The 17,342-nt window shown below is 35.0% G+C and overlaps 1 protein-coding gene across 2 annotated transcripts in view; it reads right to left on the reverse strand.

The window, feature by feature from the left end:
- The window catches only part of LOC5568091 (protein turtle), a 155,292-nt gene extending 142,469 nt beyond the window's left edge, over positions 1-12,823 (reverse strand). Inside the window, exon 1 of one of the 2 annotated variants that reach the window (XM_021848279.1) lies at positions 12,593-12,823. The gene's annotated coding sequence lies outside the window, so the exon portion shown is untranslated. The remainder of the gene's footprint in view (positions 1-12,592) is intronic. The other variant, XM_021848278.1, reaches the window with a different exon arrangement.
- Between the last annotated feature and the right edge of the window lie 4,519 nt (positions 12,824-17,342).

Consider the following 17,342-nt stretch of genomic DNA (forward strand, 5'->3'; position numbering starts at 1 on the left):
GGAAATAAATATTATACGTTTAAAAAATCCAACGAGGTTTCAGCATTAAAATGTGCCTGTGATAATTTTTCACATTTCCTAACAAATTACTCCATAAGTACATCCAATAGTAACTTCAAGGATTGATTAACGAATTGCTTCAGAAAACTTGAAGAGTGTTTATTGAAATTAAAATAATATAGATTTCTCCATAATAATACTCCAATTGGACTGGATTAATCCAGGAATTCCACTAATAATGCATTAAGAATTTATTTTGATTAGTATTCCAGGAATTTTCAGACTATTTTTCTAGTTTCTGAAATTATTCTAAGAGATTCTTCATTACTCTTCCAAAAAATCGCCACTTTTTCGTTTTTCTAACATTTATTTTCGGATGCAGGAAGGGATACAACTTCGAAAATTCCCTCAAATCACTCAAAGGGGTTTAAATAAAAATACATAAATTATTCAAACAAGAACCAAAAGAAGAGTTGTCATAAGAATTGCTTAGAAAATCCGACATTTTTTCAAGGACATTTCTAAGAATATATTCATTAGTTTCTTCATGAACTTCATGAGATCTTGATTAATGAATTTCTTAAAAGCTGCCTTCAAGTATTACTCCGAAGATTTTTTAAGTAACCATTTTGAGATCATTTGTTTGAAACCTTCAAAAGATTCAAAGATTCTTTGATAAATTTTGGAAGTATGTCGTAAGCTCTCCATATATTCATCCAGTAATTATTGTATGCATCTTCAACAATTCAAGCAGTAGCAGTCCCACAATACACTCCAGATATGTCTCCAAGTATTTCCAAGCATTTTCGAAGTTCCTCTAAGAAAAAGTTACTCAAGATATTCCTCCTAAGATTCTTTGAGGGATTTCTCCAGCAATTCTCTGAGAAATTTACTAATGAAATGCTTCTTCCAGGTCCAGAAATTCTTCCAAGGCTATCTACAGAGATTTGTCGAAGAAATTTTTCAGAAATTATTTTTCAAAAGTTTGTGGAAAAATGCAAGAATTATCTTTTGCATGAAATTCCAAAGTATTCTTCGATGAAACTTCTGAAATCCTGATGAACTCCTGGAAGGATAAAGAGAAGAACTCCTGGACTTTTGAGGAAGTCTAGGAATACTCTAGATAAATTGCCAAGACAATAATGGAAAAAATAATCTGTTGAAGCCCTGAATAATTTCCTTTAGGTTTCTTAAGAAACTCGTTGCAAAACATCAAACGCAATCTCTGCGAAAATTTGTAAAGGATAGGTCAGATGAATTAGTGGAATAATTGTTGTTGTATTTGAATATTAAATGAACTTGTCCATGGAAATTTTACTTAGGAAATTACTCAACGAATCTTCACGAGTTTTCAAAAGGACTTATCTAATGTATAGAGGCTCTCTTTGTTTACTTTCTTTTCAATCAATAACGGAGCCCCATTAAAATCTTCTGTTGCGTTTTTTTTTTTTGTGTGTGAAATGCTAGCCATGGACATTGTCTTCTATCCATAGTGAAAAACTTCCCAAAAGCTTTAGTAGTGCATTGTTACAATCGAAAATTAGCGAAAGGGGAGAGAGTATCTTATTATTACGTAGGTCCTTTAGTAAATGTTGTGTCCGGAGGGAGAAGCCGGCACAAGCCTATCTAATGGCTGGATCAGCTAAATTGCACCAGGAGCAATTTCAGCACAACTTCATCGCTCGAAACACTTTAAAAGACTAACTTGTCACTCGTCTCTACCCGTTTGCTAGTTTTTATAGTTGCTGGAACTATATTACCTTCTGCTAATTTGAAATCTTTGATAGTATCCTTCTTACATCTTACTCTTCACTCCTCACTCCTTATTCCTAACTCCTCATTCCTCACTCCTGATTCGTCATTCCTCACTTCTCATTCCTCACTCCTCGCTCCTTATTCACTCCAGATTCCTCACTCCTCACTCCTCATTCCTTACTCCACATTTCTCACTTCTTATTCTACACTCCTTATTCCTCATTTCTCACTCCTCATTCCTCAGTCCACTTTCTTTATTCCCTCTCGGGGGAATTGATTTTCCTTCTCGGGGGAAATGCTCTACCCTCTTAGATTGTTTGGTTTCCCCTCTCAGAGGAATAGATTTACCCTCTCTGAAGAATTGCTTTACTTTCTCGGGGGAATTGCTTTACCCTCTCGGGGGAATTTATTCACCCTCTCGAGGAAGTTGCTTTACCCTCTTTGGGGAACTGTGTACTTTTTTGAATGAATTACTTTACCCTCTCGGGGGAATTGTGTTACCGGGGCAATTGATTTACCCTTCCAGGGAAGTTCATGTATTCCCAAGTAACCAATAAGCATTTAAAATAGCTTTCATTTAGCAGTATATTTAGCGGCAAAGCATTCAATGCTTGTCGGACATATAGCTGCCTGTAGTGCTTCTTCATAAAAGGTTTTGGCGAAATAACGGGCTGCTTTAATGCTGCACCTTCAGGAACGTTGTATTTGACTGTCAAAAAGTGTAACGCCTGTGAGAAGAGTAAACCAAAATAAAAATATGTGTATCCTTTTTCTCTCGTCTAACCGCTGCTGTCTGGATTGTACAAAGTTCCTCTGTTTTTAGTCATATTTTGTATGTTGCGGCTTAGGTAATTAGCCATGTTTTTACAGTATATCTTTTGAAAAATTTCACAATTTCAAATAAAATAATAGCACACAAAATTTTAAAAATGTTTTTGTCGATATCTACGAAGTAAGATTAACTCATTGCCTTTTAAATGAGCCATAGAGAGATACAATTATGAGCAAAACACTTTCAAGAGAATATCGACAAATTGGGACTTCGGGATCACGCCAAGAAGTGTATCTGTTGTTCAAATAACGAGAGCAAGAAACAGTTACAATAAATTCTCATATATTTAATTTTTACAAAATTTCTTCATATAAATAATCATGGAAGTTATACGAAAATTGCTTGATTAATTTGTTATCATTTTCTCAAAAACTATCCTCAATCGATTGTATCTAGTAAGCCAGGGGTTCCCAAACTTTTTGTAATCACGGCGCCCTTTGACATTTTTTATCAGAAGCGCGGCGCACTATTATCATTTTATACAAAAATATGAATATTTTCGACAAAGTTTCTGCCAGACTTTTATGCTAGAACAAAATCTACTTTTGCAAAAAGTACGTTCTTTCATAATTCAATAAAATTATTGATATGAAAAACAATTGCACATTTTTTTTACAAAAATAGGAATCTGCAAAAAATATTAAATTATATTTTGAACTATCACAGTTTCTGGTGTTTCTGGATCCTGTAGTGAACTTTAAATTCTTGCTAAATTTGCGCCGCTTGTATTGTAAAAGCATAAAAATAGAAAAAACGACAAATTTTGATCGAAGCAGGATTTAAAAAAAATCGTCAAAGGATTCCTTTCAATTCGAGGCTATAAAAATGTCTTTACATTTGCGAAAGATTTTAACATGGTTAACATTTTTGCATCAGAATAAGAAATAAGAAAAGTTAAATTGTTTCTCCCAGTGTTGTGAAACCCCCTTCTCGATATAACTAAGCGACTTTAATTTTGATAAGGAGAATAAAAATTATGGCATTTTCCAGGTTAGTTTACTTTTTGACATATGATCGCAGAAATGAGCCAGCCTAGGGCTGCTATTCTCTTAAACAATTAATAACATAAGTTCTTCCGTTTCTATGAAAATGTGTAGTATAACACAGGTAAACAGAGGAAGAGCAAGCAAGCAAGATGAAAAAATCATAGTGGAGCTTTTAACAACACAATGTAACTCCATCCAGCCTGAAGATCTGTTTGTTACTGAGATCCCTACCAGCAAGGTTGTGACTATAGCGTAATAACAATTTGATATCATTTATAGAGGATGTTGTTTCAGAACTTCATCAATATATAAACTCTGAGAAAGTTCTAACTAATCCTACAGAAAACTCTATTACAGTAGACGTTCGGTCGGTGCAAACGGTTTGACTGCAATGCTTTTTAACTGCAAGTCCGGTAACTGCAACAATTCTCCAGTTATCGCACCACCAAACGTCAAAATGGTGCGCCATGTTAGCCCCTGTTAGCCCAAATGAACAGTCGAATGAATTTCACGTTCATTTTACGTCAGTTGATAGGTTGTTGACGTTTATCAGTCGTTGCAGTTATCGAATTTCGTTCGCTAAGTGAAACGTAAACATGTTGCAGTTACCGAACGTCTACTGTATATACCTTTACAATGTTTGTCAACATAAATTTGGAACATGGAATTTGAAAAACTTTGAACATAGATATTAATTTTTTTTTGAACTGGTGAGCGATATCTCAAAGCTATCTTAATGTTTTCAATCCCAAAAAGTTGCATTCAACTTCTGTGGCGAGCAGCTTAATTGTCTTCTTTGTTTGATTTTCGTATTCAACTTTCGTCTGATGCTTTCGATCAATGTAATACAATTATAACATAAGTTGAGAAGGTTTGCCAGGCCTTACTTTTAATCGGCCCACGGCGCCCCTGAAAAAGATTTAAGGCGCCCCAGGGCGCCGCGGCGCACAGTTTGGGAAGCACTGTAGTAAGCTATTCGAGTTTTCCAACTTTCTTGCATTATCAAAGATGCCCTATATTTAGATAGAAGTAGGTACTCCCCTAGATTACAGGTCTAAGGATCTGCAAGCGTAATGTGCAGTACAGTGATAATTGTTAATCATGACACAGTCAATTAACCATTCACACAAGTACACGGAATATTGTAGTAAGTAGTGTGGATATTCTACGTCCTCCAAAGACTCCATAGTATAAAGGTCTTAGGAACTAGAAGCACAGAAGCAGACTAATGATGGTTTTGAAACATGGCCTAGATCATTGACGGTTTATGCAAATAAACAGAATATTCTAGTGAGTTGTCCAAACGTTCTAGGTCATCCAAGGATGTGTCTTATAAGCATCAGGATCAACAAGCACAATCAGTTGTGTATAAAATGTTTTTAATATCACAGATCCCTAACCATTAGATCTCAACATAGGTCTTTACGGAGATCTACATAGAGGATTCCTCAGAAATCTACTCCAAGCGCTTAGCTTTTTCACATATCTTGCTTACAATTCTTACGATTAAAATAGTGTTCAGTGAAATTTGAAGGCGTGTTTCAAAGGTGTTCCAAAGATAGGTTCATGAAGAAGTTTTTGAAAATCTTCAAAACATGTTAGTACTGCAACCGAAATAAAAACTAATCATCTCGCAACAATTCATTCTTCAAACCATAATTAAGGAATAATAGCAATTCCATTAGACGAATTCATAACAAATAACATTTTAGCTCCATGTGGGATAATACTCCAATAAATTTCTGAAAAATACTCAAACAAAATTAACTCAAAGAGAATTTATTTCTTCAGAATCTTTCTTCATCAAAATTGAAGTATACAGATTCGGTCATTTATATTAGGGGTCAATCTAAGTCAAAAAGTTAAAATTTAACGTGACATAATTTGTGTACCATCCCTTATAGCATTAACATGGAAACAATAGTTATAAGGGGTATTGGCCTTATTTTGCCCAGTAGTAACGTCCTCGCCTACAAAGCAAAGAAATGCCGATGGTGTCTGGGTTCGATTCCCGGTTGGTTAACGTTTTTTTTTTCGTAATAATGTTTCACAGACAAACATACAAAACAACCAGAGCAATTATGAATTCTAAACATAGTACTGCGAGCATTATACGCAATGCTGAAAATACTGTTTTTGGTCATGGGAAGTGCGCAAACGTCAAACTCAAACAAAAGGAAGATAAATGCTGAAGAAAATTCATAAAGGAATGGTTGGAAAACAACTTTTTCGAACAGCTTTCACTTTGTAGTAATGAACTGCGCACAGCAGTTCACAGCTAGAGGTATTTTTGAAAAATATCTGAGTGGGAACTAGCCTAGGGCTAAAAGTCTCGTTAATAAAGACAGAAAAAAAAAACTCATGAAGCAACTCCTAGATTCCTAGAAAAAAATACCGAAGAAAACGCGAGGAATCCTTAAACCGATTTTGTATCCCAGAAAGAACCCTTAGTTCGACTTCTGGAGGAATTGTTGTAAGCAAGAAAAATCTTGGATGTTAATTGCAAGTAGTATAAGCGTCCTCGGGATTAATATTGCGAGTTTCGAAAAACTTTCGTTCTTCATGAATGTTTGAAGATATCCACGATGAAATCCTGGGGGGAAAAGTCTGAAAGATAATTAAGATGGAGAATTTTCTGATCAGTTTATGTAATGAGCTCTTGGGTTTTTTACACAAGGGATCGCGAAATGCGTCGGTAATGTTTCGTGTTTTTATTCGTTTATTTTTTGTACTATGATGATCTAAGTATATCGTGAATCTGAGTAGGCGAAAATATATAATTGATCGAATTACCAACCAATGGTGATTCTCGGATCCATCACTTACTCCAATAACCCAATATGCTTTTCACGCAAACTGTGGAGATGCAGATGATTCTTCGATGTCTAGTAACAACGGTTTTATAACTAACATTCCTTGCCTTCCCCGATGATCAGCTGGACGTGACCGGCGTCATTATTGATTTTTTTTATTCTTTCAATCACTGAGTAGCAACTACGAAATAGTTACATAGATTAGTTCATGTTATAAACTATTAAGGATTATTACAGATTTGTTTAATCCAAACGAAAATTATGATAGAAGAATAATTTTGTATCAACCTATGGAAGAGCTTTTCGAGAAATACATCTAGAATGTTCTGATTGCGTGTTGATTGTCCTTTATGATATTTGGATTCAAACAAAAATTGTAGCGTAGCATATAAAAAGCATTACAGAGTGGTGTAAAAAACCATTCATTTCTCCATGGGATTTACGAATAAACTCCTAATGTGAAGATAAGTCGAAATCATACCTGTATAGTTCTTGTTTTCAAGAGTACACATAACTGAACAGCGAGCTCTGTGCTGAAAATTTGATCCTCATTACGAGCTAGGAATGGAATATCCTAAAATATCCTCATTACGAGCTAGTAATGGAATATCCTAAATGGTTTTCGGAATTAGTGCTCTTGAAGATTCAAAGTGTGACTTTGTAATATTGGGGAAAATCCCCAAATGCTTTCAAATACCTACTCTGGATATATTTGAACTCATTAAAAAATTTAGTTATTTTTCTATGATAGGTTTTCATACCATAATTGAAGATTTTTGAGTCTGTTGGACATCCAACTTTTACTTGCTAATAATACGCCCAAATTTTCTTACTTATTACCTATTTATACTATAAAATCGCGAGTAGATAATTTGGCATAAGGACATTTGGCGCAAAGGTCATTCGGTATAACCGACATTTAGTATGACTTCGAATGTGTGATATAAGATGATATAATGGCACAGGGTGATTTGTTATAATGGAAATTTTGGCACATATTTGAACTTTGAAATTGTCCTATTCAAAAACATCAACATTTTAATACTATTTTTGAGACTTTTGATTCACCGTTTGATAAGGCATTATTGTTGGACAATAATCTCCCATTACTAAGTAATGCTTCATATTTTTCCAATATGTTATTAAAGATACAAGACCATTTTGATATATAGTAATATAACTAATCAATCAGGGATAAGTGAATGAATTATTGAGTTATTGATATATAGTCTTCAAATATTAAGTTACTATTTTGCAAATTCAAAGCGGTGTAAGTGACATTTCGGTCGTTTTGAGTTTTGAGTAAATTCTTCTGCTTCCAAGCATTCCAATGATATTTTCAGGTTACTTTTCTGTTCAATTGCTGAAGAAACTTCAAAGTTGATTTCAATTTCCTGCCAGCCTTTACCACAAGACTAGCTTTTCGTCTTTACATGGCTGATAGAAACTGAGTGCTTTAAAAATAGGAAATGGAAGACCTCTTGTTGAAAAGAGATATTAAAGGAACGCACACTTAAAATAAATCGCAGTATCCTGTGAAATAAATCACCGAAATTGAACTGTAAACAGTAAAAATACAGATTTTCCTGTGAAATCCACTGTTCTACCGACAAAATCCGTGAAATCAGCTATTTTACCGGAGAAAATCGGTGAAATCTACTATTTTACAGGAAAAAAAATCCGTGAAACAAACCATTTTACTGTAACCCTGTGAAATACTAACGGACAGTTCGGTAAAAGCATTATTTTCACCGAACTTCTGTGAAATCATGTGACAGCCGCTCTGGCAGGCATGAGCTTCCTTTTGTTTCAGTTTTTGCACACCACTTACAAGCAGTGTAAGCTGGCTTAGTGGTAGCAAGCCTGCTTCCTGATCGGCAGGGCGGGAGTTCGATTCCCGGTTGAACCATTTTCTTGTTTTTCTTTATGATTGTGTTCAACGATTTTACAGATTGTTCGGTGATTTTTCACCGAACCTTCAGCTGTTGAGATTACGGTGAATTTTCACCGTAATCCGTAAATTTTTTTAAGCGTGACCAAAAAAAGACCGAAAATTGGTCTTTTTTCGGTCTCTTTTTGGTTTTGGAATAATGAAAACAAAATTGAATCTAATAAGAGCTAGGAGATAAGAGGTTGACTCTTCATAGCATCAGAGCAAACTCTAATAACCTGGATTTTTGAACAGAAATGTAATTTCTCTAAAAAACATTTCAGAAATCATCTGTATTCCTCCAACAATTCTTCGAGAAATTTTTCAAGAAATCATAGTTCCTCCAAGATATTATCCAGTGATCCATCTATCGATTTCCCTGAGACATTCTCCGGTCAAAACGAAAGTTTGTTTTTCAGAAATTCTTCCAGGAATGTCTCTAGGGAAATACCAAGGATATTTTTCTGAAGAATAAATCAGTGAGGTAATTTAAAATAATAGAAAAAAGCTTATATTGTAGACTCCGACAAAACTTGGGTAAGTTTTGAAGGATCTCTAGAATAACTCCTGGACTTCAAAAGAAATTTTAGAAGAATTCCCAGATAATTTGCTAAGATAATAAAAAAATGAATCGAATCTCGGAATAGTATACTGCAGGATTTTCTAAAGAAATGTATGGAAAAAACATTGAACAGAAGCTCTATAGACATTTGTGGAATGATCGGAGGAATTATTGTAAAAACTGCTGTGGTATACAGTGGTGATAAGACTTAAATGAACTTTTGCAGATTGCATGGTAATTTTTTGAGAAACTTTTTTTAAGAAATGTTTGGTAAAACTAAGGAGTAATACTTGGATGAAATGCTGGAAAAATTTCTAGAAATAAAATAGATTTGTTCGAAGAAACCCTCAAGGAATTTTGGATTTCAGGAAGTAAACATGGATGAATTCTTGAAGGAATCCACATGAACAGGTGGAAAAATTCTTGCAGGATTTCTAAAAGACTGACAAGTGGAAAATTTGGTTGAAGGAAAAATAGGATAGTTTTGGAAAAAAAATCAAAGTAATATCTGAGGAAATTATTGGAGGGTGTTCTCAAGGATTTCCTGGAGCAAATTCTGGAGAAATTCTTCTAAGCATCCTTCGAAAAATCGCTGAAAGAATTTCACGTGGAAGACTCTGACAGAATTTTAAATTAAATCACTACGATGATTCCTGAAGCTTTTTCTCGGGAAATCTTAGACGAAATTCTTGAAGAGCCTGTTGAATCCATTATAATCTCTGAAAGTTTCTTTGGAGCCTGTAAAATTCTGCATCGGTATTCAATGCAAGCAGAATAAGGAGAAAGAGAGACTTTAGAGACCATTTTGGTTGAAAAATATACTCTGAAAACCTTCCGTTAAGAGTAGAGACTTCTTGCTTTTACTACCAGTGTGGTCGTTCTAATTTTCTGATTTATTTCTAGCAATAAATGGATGAACAGCAAAAATTCGTGTGAATTCGAGTAGTTTTTTTTTTTTTTGCACCGAAGAGACCCGGTGGTTCGCAAAAGTTATCAGGAGAAACTGAAGATGCTTGAAAAATGTTTCATCGCGCAGAAAGTCCAACATATATTTCACCGAAATTTCTTAAACAATTCTGCAAAAAAAAATCTTTCGAAAAATCGTCATAATCAGCTCTAAATATTTCTATGAATGATGCCACAAAATATCAGTAGGAATTCATCAAATATTTTTTAAGCAATTAACTAAGAATTACTTCCAGAAATTTCTACGGCAATTTTGAATCAACCAAGAACTTCTAGACAGTGTGCTGTGGGAATTCTTTAGGAACTGCTTTAAAATTGTCAAAAGATTCAGATTCAGTGAATCAAATTGTCATCAAAACAGACGAAAAACAAACAACAAAGCAAGCTCGCTCACAACCCTTTTGTCCCAACTATTGCGGATAAGGATACAATCCAAAGCAACATTGTCATGACAATCACAGAGCGCAACATTGTTGCAATCTTTTCAAGTCGCGATCAATCGATGATTCTAAACACAAAACCAAATTTTTTTATAGATGCTGTTCGATGATGTGTCAATGTTTACCAACTCTGAGAAAGTTCTCGAAAATTGCAATGCGAAGCCCAGAAAATCGCTGTGCATCTGGTGATCGATCTTTGTCATACAGTTAACTCTCCCTTACTCGATATTCCGTATCTCGATATCGAGTTAGAGAACCATAGTAAAAATTGATTTTCATGGCTAACTCGATGGTCCCTTGGATCTTTGCACTGGTTTTGTGTTCTATAACTCGATACCTCCCTAACTCGATGGTCCCTTCAATATCGAGTAAGGGAGAGTTGACTGTATTCTGTTCAAGTGGTGATAAACTGATGTTGCGGAATAGAATTGTTGCAGCAAGAATAGGAGATGACAATGTCTTTGTTGCTGCATGTTGGGTGACAATTGATTCACTGTTCAGATTATATCAAGAAAGATGTCACTTTCAGAAATCGCTAGCACCATCACACTCGTGCTGTTTATAACACGATGCAACTGGTATTGAATTAACCCATTACTTCATCCAAAGATTCTTCAATAGTCTTCTGATAGTTATCAATGGATGTTCCACAAATTTCTCAGGAATGCTCATGGCAATTTGTCCTAGAACATATACAGGGTTGGCCGTAAATATATTTAGGAAACCATTTATTGATTAGTTCAGAAATGCCATAAATGATTGCTCCATTTGTTTTTCTAATGGTTAAAGAAGTTTCTTGTAGCAATTATTACAGTTAGTTTTCCATGATTTTCATTACTAATATTCTCAATCTTTCTTCTCAAGAGCAAGATCTTTTTGGGGTCATGTTCAAACCACGTCATATTCTACTGGGCATGAGAATACAATGATAATCCTTACGACGTCGTGTATTTTTCTGATCTAGTGTTTTACCGAGTAGCACCATTCATGTAGTAAATAATAATCGTCGAAAAATATCTAATATTTGAACTTCTTTTGCAGATAGTACAATGAAATGAGTTTTATTGTGGAATCGATTGGAATTGGTTCCATGGTAAAATTAAGAACTGCACCAATGAATTCAACCGACCACATTAATTTGTCAGTTTCACCAAACATGGTAAACATCATTACATACAAAAAAAACGGGTAAAATGGTAAAACAAAGGGTATAGTATTCATGACAACAATTCATGGAACAATCTTGATATTACCTATTTGGCATTATACTTTTGACCATACTGCTGTGTTGTACGTCACAGATTGTAAAGGAATGCTATTTAGTGGAGACTACTATGGACTTGGTCACTTCTACTACACTGCTCAATGATTTTCACAAGATTATAGATTTACAACTTTACAGATTTTTGCAGTCGGGTGAAACGTTTGGTGCAGTTCTTAATTTTCCCATGGATACAGTAGGCCTGGATGTAGGCATATAGGATACTATCCAAAAATCAAGATTCCATATGCAGTATGGTTCAAAACAGGAAAATAGTTCACACTTAAACCAAAACCGCATATTAAATACTCAAAGTTTGTTGTTAAGACATTTGATAATTAACAAATACTGAGAGTCTGTGGTTTTCACGAAATCAATAGTATTTAAAAAAAATTCCAATTGTATTCCGAACTGATCAAATACGACCTGTGTTCAATTTGACTCAGGATTGCGGTACAGACAAAAACACTGACAAATAACTTACGCCACTGTGTACATTTTGGTAAATTTATTTGAAGACGGACTCGTTATTATTGTATCGTTGATAACTCTGTGTTGGCCTTTAATAACTTAACAATAGTCTCTTCTTATAATTTTTGTTCTTCTTTTTGTTTGTATTGCCAGCTTCAAATTAGCCTATTCTTCTCATAATTTATAAATTAGCTTTTTATGTTTATGCTTCACCAACATTACCGTTTTCTTATCAACTTTCCGCAACCACTTGGCACCACTGGTAGATACCTGCATATCGATCTATGTTTTCGTTCCACAACAAGCCCACAAATGCTCACGCTCTCTTTTTTGGCATCGCATCGCACAGGTATTTTCTGATTTCTCACAACATCACGCAAAACTCCACTCCACGCAAAATAAGCATAAACAGACCACGGCCTGAAACCCGAGAGCGCTTCAAACCGCTCAAGAGTCCGCAGCTCAGCAACCACCAACACCAACTCAGGGCCCCGCAGCAGCTCACGAACGTGTAGATGTGCAAAGATTTTTCTTGTCTCACTCGTTGAATCCAGATTTGAACAAATGAAAATTCACCTAAATTTTATCACCAATTTCCCCCGATTGACGCCACCAAAACGATTCACCCTCACCGAAAACGTATTCGCACGATTCTTGGACACACTTGGCGCGCACTTTGGAGCCGAATTTCATTCAGAAAACCACCCAAAACAAGCCACTTTGGCGGAGCCAGATGTCGCTGACACTACTTTTCGTGCAGAGATTCTACATCACAGAGCAAGTCTTCTTTCTGGCCTCTGCGACTCAAATTCGAAGCGAAGTTCTCTCAACTCACGCGTCCAAAGGTATGTCTCACCATCATCATCAGAAGTCGGAGTCCATCCAGTCTATTGGTGGGTCCAACCCTCAGCTCAGCTAGTTTGGGGCGAAAAACTGGTTTTTGGCTGCGGCCAAGGCGGCGGCTGGTTCTGGTTTCTTTCTTTCGGACCTCGCGTCGTCGGTTGGTATTTAGTTTTTTGCGCGACTTACCACCAAACTAACGAACTTATTGCGGGATGCGGGACTTTGAGAGAGATCGGGAACCTAATAGGCTTTCTGTCGTGGTAAGGGTATGCACCATAAGCTAACAGAATGGAAAACGGGACAAATGATGAACAAAATGGGGCAACCTTATGAGAAGATGGATTACAATCATCTACAATTTAAATTAAGTTCGTGTGGCTCCAGTACATTGTAAATGGTGCAAACCTCTTCATTGATAATGTTGAATATCAGATCTTAATGATTCATGCAAATTAAAATGATTGTCATTGCAAATAAATAAGGATAACTAGGCATGTCCCAAAAGCTAGCCCTCTTTTACCCGAATTGGGTCAATTGTGACCCACCGAAATAACTTCGGTCACAGGAATATTCCCGAGTTCCTCTGGCCAATTCTAGAAACTAGATGTAAGTACCAGTATACTGACAAAAAATATTTAAATCCGTTAAGTATTCACTGAGTTGGGAGGGCTTTAGTATTTTGGCTTCCACTCAGGCCTATACGGGTTAAACCGGTTAAACGCCTAGAGATATGCAACGTCCTATATACTTATCGTCATTCATTCAATTTTTTTCGAAATATAATAACTTTTCTTTAAAAATGAATTGATTTATGATTAATAGAATTTTCTTGTTGACTTACAATGGTATTTATCATGTGTGTTTCAACTCGAACACTTTTGAAGGTTATTTTTTTCTGTAGACACGTATCGTATTGACGATCAAAAGTGAGGTTAAGTTGCAAAAGTTTTTCAAATTAAAATGAATATTTGCGGTTTCCTGTGCCTTAAATTGCAAAAATCTTGTCAGTTAAATGATTGCGGTGATTTTTCTTCCAAAGTTTTCACTAGAAATTTTTAATAAGATGCACTAATCTCTATTCTAGAAGAGCGCCATCTACGTATTTTAGCTTTGCGTTAGATCACCAATAGCCGTAGAAAAAAATGCATACCTATCTCATACCCTTATACTGTTGACGAAGACGATGGTGGTGGGATCGTTGAAGTGCGGTCATGAAAATACCTTAAGTTCGCCTAGTTATTTCTGCTGTTTGTGGGCTAACTACGATGAATCATGGGAATGCCTTCACTGGGCTAAATGCCTCAGCAGAAGTGAATCGGAATTATGTTGTGCTTCACACACGTTTGTTTTGGACGCTCTAAACGGAGTTTATGTTGCTGAGGCCCGAGATGCGACTGGATGCTGCGGGAGAACGAGGATTCCACGATTATTTTTTCGAGAGAAACCGTTATAGATTTGCTAGTGACGGCTAAATGGATGTCCGATTCGAGGCAGAAGGGTTTTACGGTTTTGTTTTTGTACGAACTTCACTTATACTAAAATGAGATATTGTGCGTCTCCATATGAAGTGCGTAATATCGCTGGGTGCATTTTCATTCCATCTACATAATTGGCGTTTCCAATATGCAGTTCAGTACGTTATATAGGTATTTTGTGAATTGAATTGATTCGATTTTACCATTTTGAAAAGACCTATAATTAATCTACTTTTTGGAAAGTTTAAAAGTTTAATACCTAATATACCTATTTTTGTGGATTGAATTGACTTAATTTTGAAAAGACATATATTAAGCTATCGGAAATCACAGCCATAATAACGACTCCGAATAATATTTTTGGAATCCAAAGGAAATCTCTCATGATATAACTTCTTGTATTCCATACATTTTTGCAAACGATATTCTAGAAATAGGAATAAATCATAAGAGAAAATTCTTAAATATTTTTTACAAAAGGAGTAGATGTTCTGTGGGCCTTCCTTAGCCGAGTGGTTAGAATCCGCAGCTATAAAGCAAAAACATGCTGAAGGTGTTTTGGTACGATTCCTGGTAGGTCCAAATCTCCGTAAAGGAAATTTCCTAGGCTTTCCTGGGGATAGAGTATCATCGTACCTGCCTCACGATATACGAATGCGAAAAATGTCAACATTAGCATAGAAAGCTCTCAGTTAACAACAGTGGAAGTGCTCATAAGAACACTAAGCTGAGAAGTAGGCTCTGTCCCAGAGGGGACGTAATGCCAAGAAGAAGAATAAGAAGAATGTTTCTTAAAAGCTCTTATATAAATAGGAATTTTGATAATCGAAGAATAATTCGTAAAGTAGTTGTTGATGTTAATTCTGAAAAATATCTATGAAGTACCTATGCCAAATAGAATTTCTGAAAACAATATCAAACGAATTTTGGATTTTTTCTCCAATATATTATTGATAGATTTATTGGAGAAATCCTTATCTGATTTTCATAAAACATGCTGAAAGAAATTCTCACAAATAGATTGTTAGAAAAATCTTTGATAGAATTCTGGAACATGTATGGCAGACTGCCAGTAAAAGTACTAGGAGTCAAGAAACATCTTAACGATATGCCAAGAAATAAAAATTCTTGATGATAAAAACTAATATTTGAAAAAATATTTAATTGATTCCGCAAATAATATTGACAGTATTCCTTAAACAATCCCAAGAAGAGTTGTGAGAAGTTGTCTTCTATTATAAGTTTAAAATGAAATAACAAAATTTTCGACTTTATTAAATGTGAACTTGTAAACCGATACCGTCATACATTACGACATATATGTGTTTACTTCGAACAGTGAATTTAAAGGAAGACTTGGATTGAAAAGTTTCAATTTAAGAAAATGCACGAAAACATCGTAGAAGTTCGATGCAAAGCTAGTTGCAAAAATAAAAAATAAGGATTTGGTCTATCTGCTCAATAAATACTTTATCAAAGGATTACGTTCCAAAAAGTAATTTTTTAGCAAGGGTTTTGCGATGTCACATGCGACGTTCACAAAAAAAAAACTTGTGAGCAGGGATGGGAAATGTACTGTAGCAAACATATACCACCTCGACATTCAAATGTTTCTACATGACCATCAAAATCCAAAGCATACCATGACCGTTCAAAACAAAACAAAAAATGTCACGGCTCTCGAAAACTGTAACCTTCTTCTTCCCAACGTTTATTCAAACCCGAATGCAACATGACTCGAGCACAGTGGTAACACGATTTTTCCGGTTTTCGGGGTTTTGACTTTTTGCTCGGTAAAGACGGAACTTGTTTATATGTATCGCAACAGAATGATTGTGCTATTGGTGTTAGTACTAATAGATTTCAATAAATTAAACACACAAGCAAAATATTAGTGATTGAATTATTTAACACGTGTTTTCAATCATTATACTTCGATTATCATTAAAATTGTTATGGTAACTAACTTTTCCGATACCAATAATGTCGTAGATAATGATCAATACATTTGGAAAATTTAAATTATAATCTTTTTAATTCAATGGGACTCGAACTTTACACCCCTACAACCCTAGTCACCTACAATGTCTTTCACGGTGTGTATCGTAGAACAAGTTTATTACAAAAAAAATAGGTAAGTCTGAAACTTCTCCACAATAAAGTCTAGGTTTCTCGCGTTCATTTGCTGCTAAAACCAAAATTTAAATAATTATAATTAAATAATAATAATTTGTTTGATTTCGAGAGACTTGCACATATGTTTGAATTTGTCTATTTATGTGTTTATGTACATTAGGGCGGTTCAAAATTAAAAAATGTTTGAGAATTCAATCTCATATATGTTCCTTACTATCCTTACTATAAAAATAGTGTACTGTGAAATTCGCAGCTTTCTAGGTGGTGATTTAAGGTGGCCCAAAGACAATGTAGGTTTATATGGAAATTACTATGAAGAAATTTTGAGGTATGTTATTATCCCATTGTAAAAGCTCATTCTTGAAACCATAATAAAGAAATATGCTGAAGTGAGAAATTCAATTCGACAGATAGCAGAAGAGATATTCATGAGTTTGTTTGCTATTATTTAGCTTAACCCCTCTACCGGCAGCTTCATTTTTTCAGCACAAAAATATATTTGAATCGCGATAACTTTTTTGTTTCTCTATATTTTTCCACCATTTTTTCACAACTTCTCAAAAAACTCTTCTACTTTTGGAATCTATGACGGTATTGACCATTGGTCAACTGGTTTTAAAAATATTTCGGTGTTCCTTGGGGGACCGACACTTCCCATATAAAATTTCAATATGATGAGTTAAGAAGTTTTCATGATCTCGTTACGGCTAGAGTGGTACCAAAAACATAAAAGCTCATTGCTCAAAAACAGTTACACCGATTTGTTTAATTTCTTCACAATAGACTTTCATCAAAGTTTAGTTTTGAAAAGCGAATAACCGAATATGAGAAAAAATCTGTAGCCAGAGATAATTACGAAAGTTATGGCTATG

Source organism: Aedes aegypti, chromosome 2 (genome assembly GCF_002204515.2).
Source record: "Aedes aegypti strain LVP_AGWG chromosome 2, AaegL5.0 Primary Assembly, whole genome shotgun sequence".
In the NCBI taxonomy this organism is placed as follows: Eukaryota; Metazoa; Arthropoda; class Insecta; order Diptera; family Culicidae; genus Aedes; species Aedes aegypti.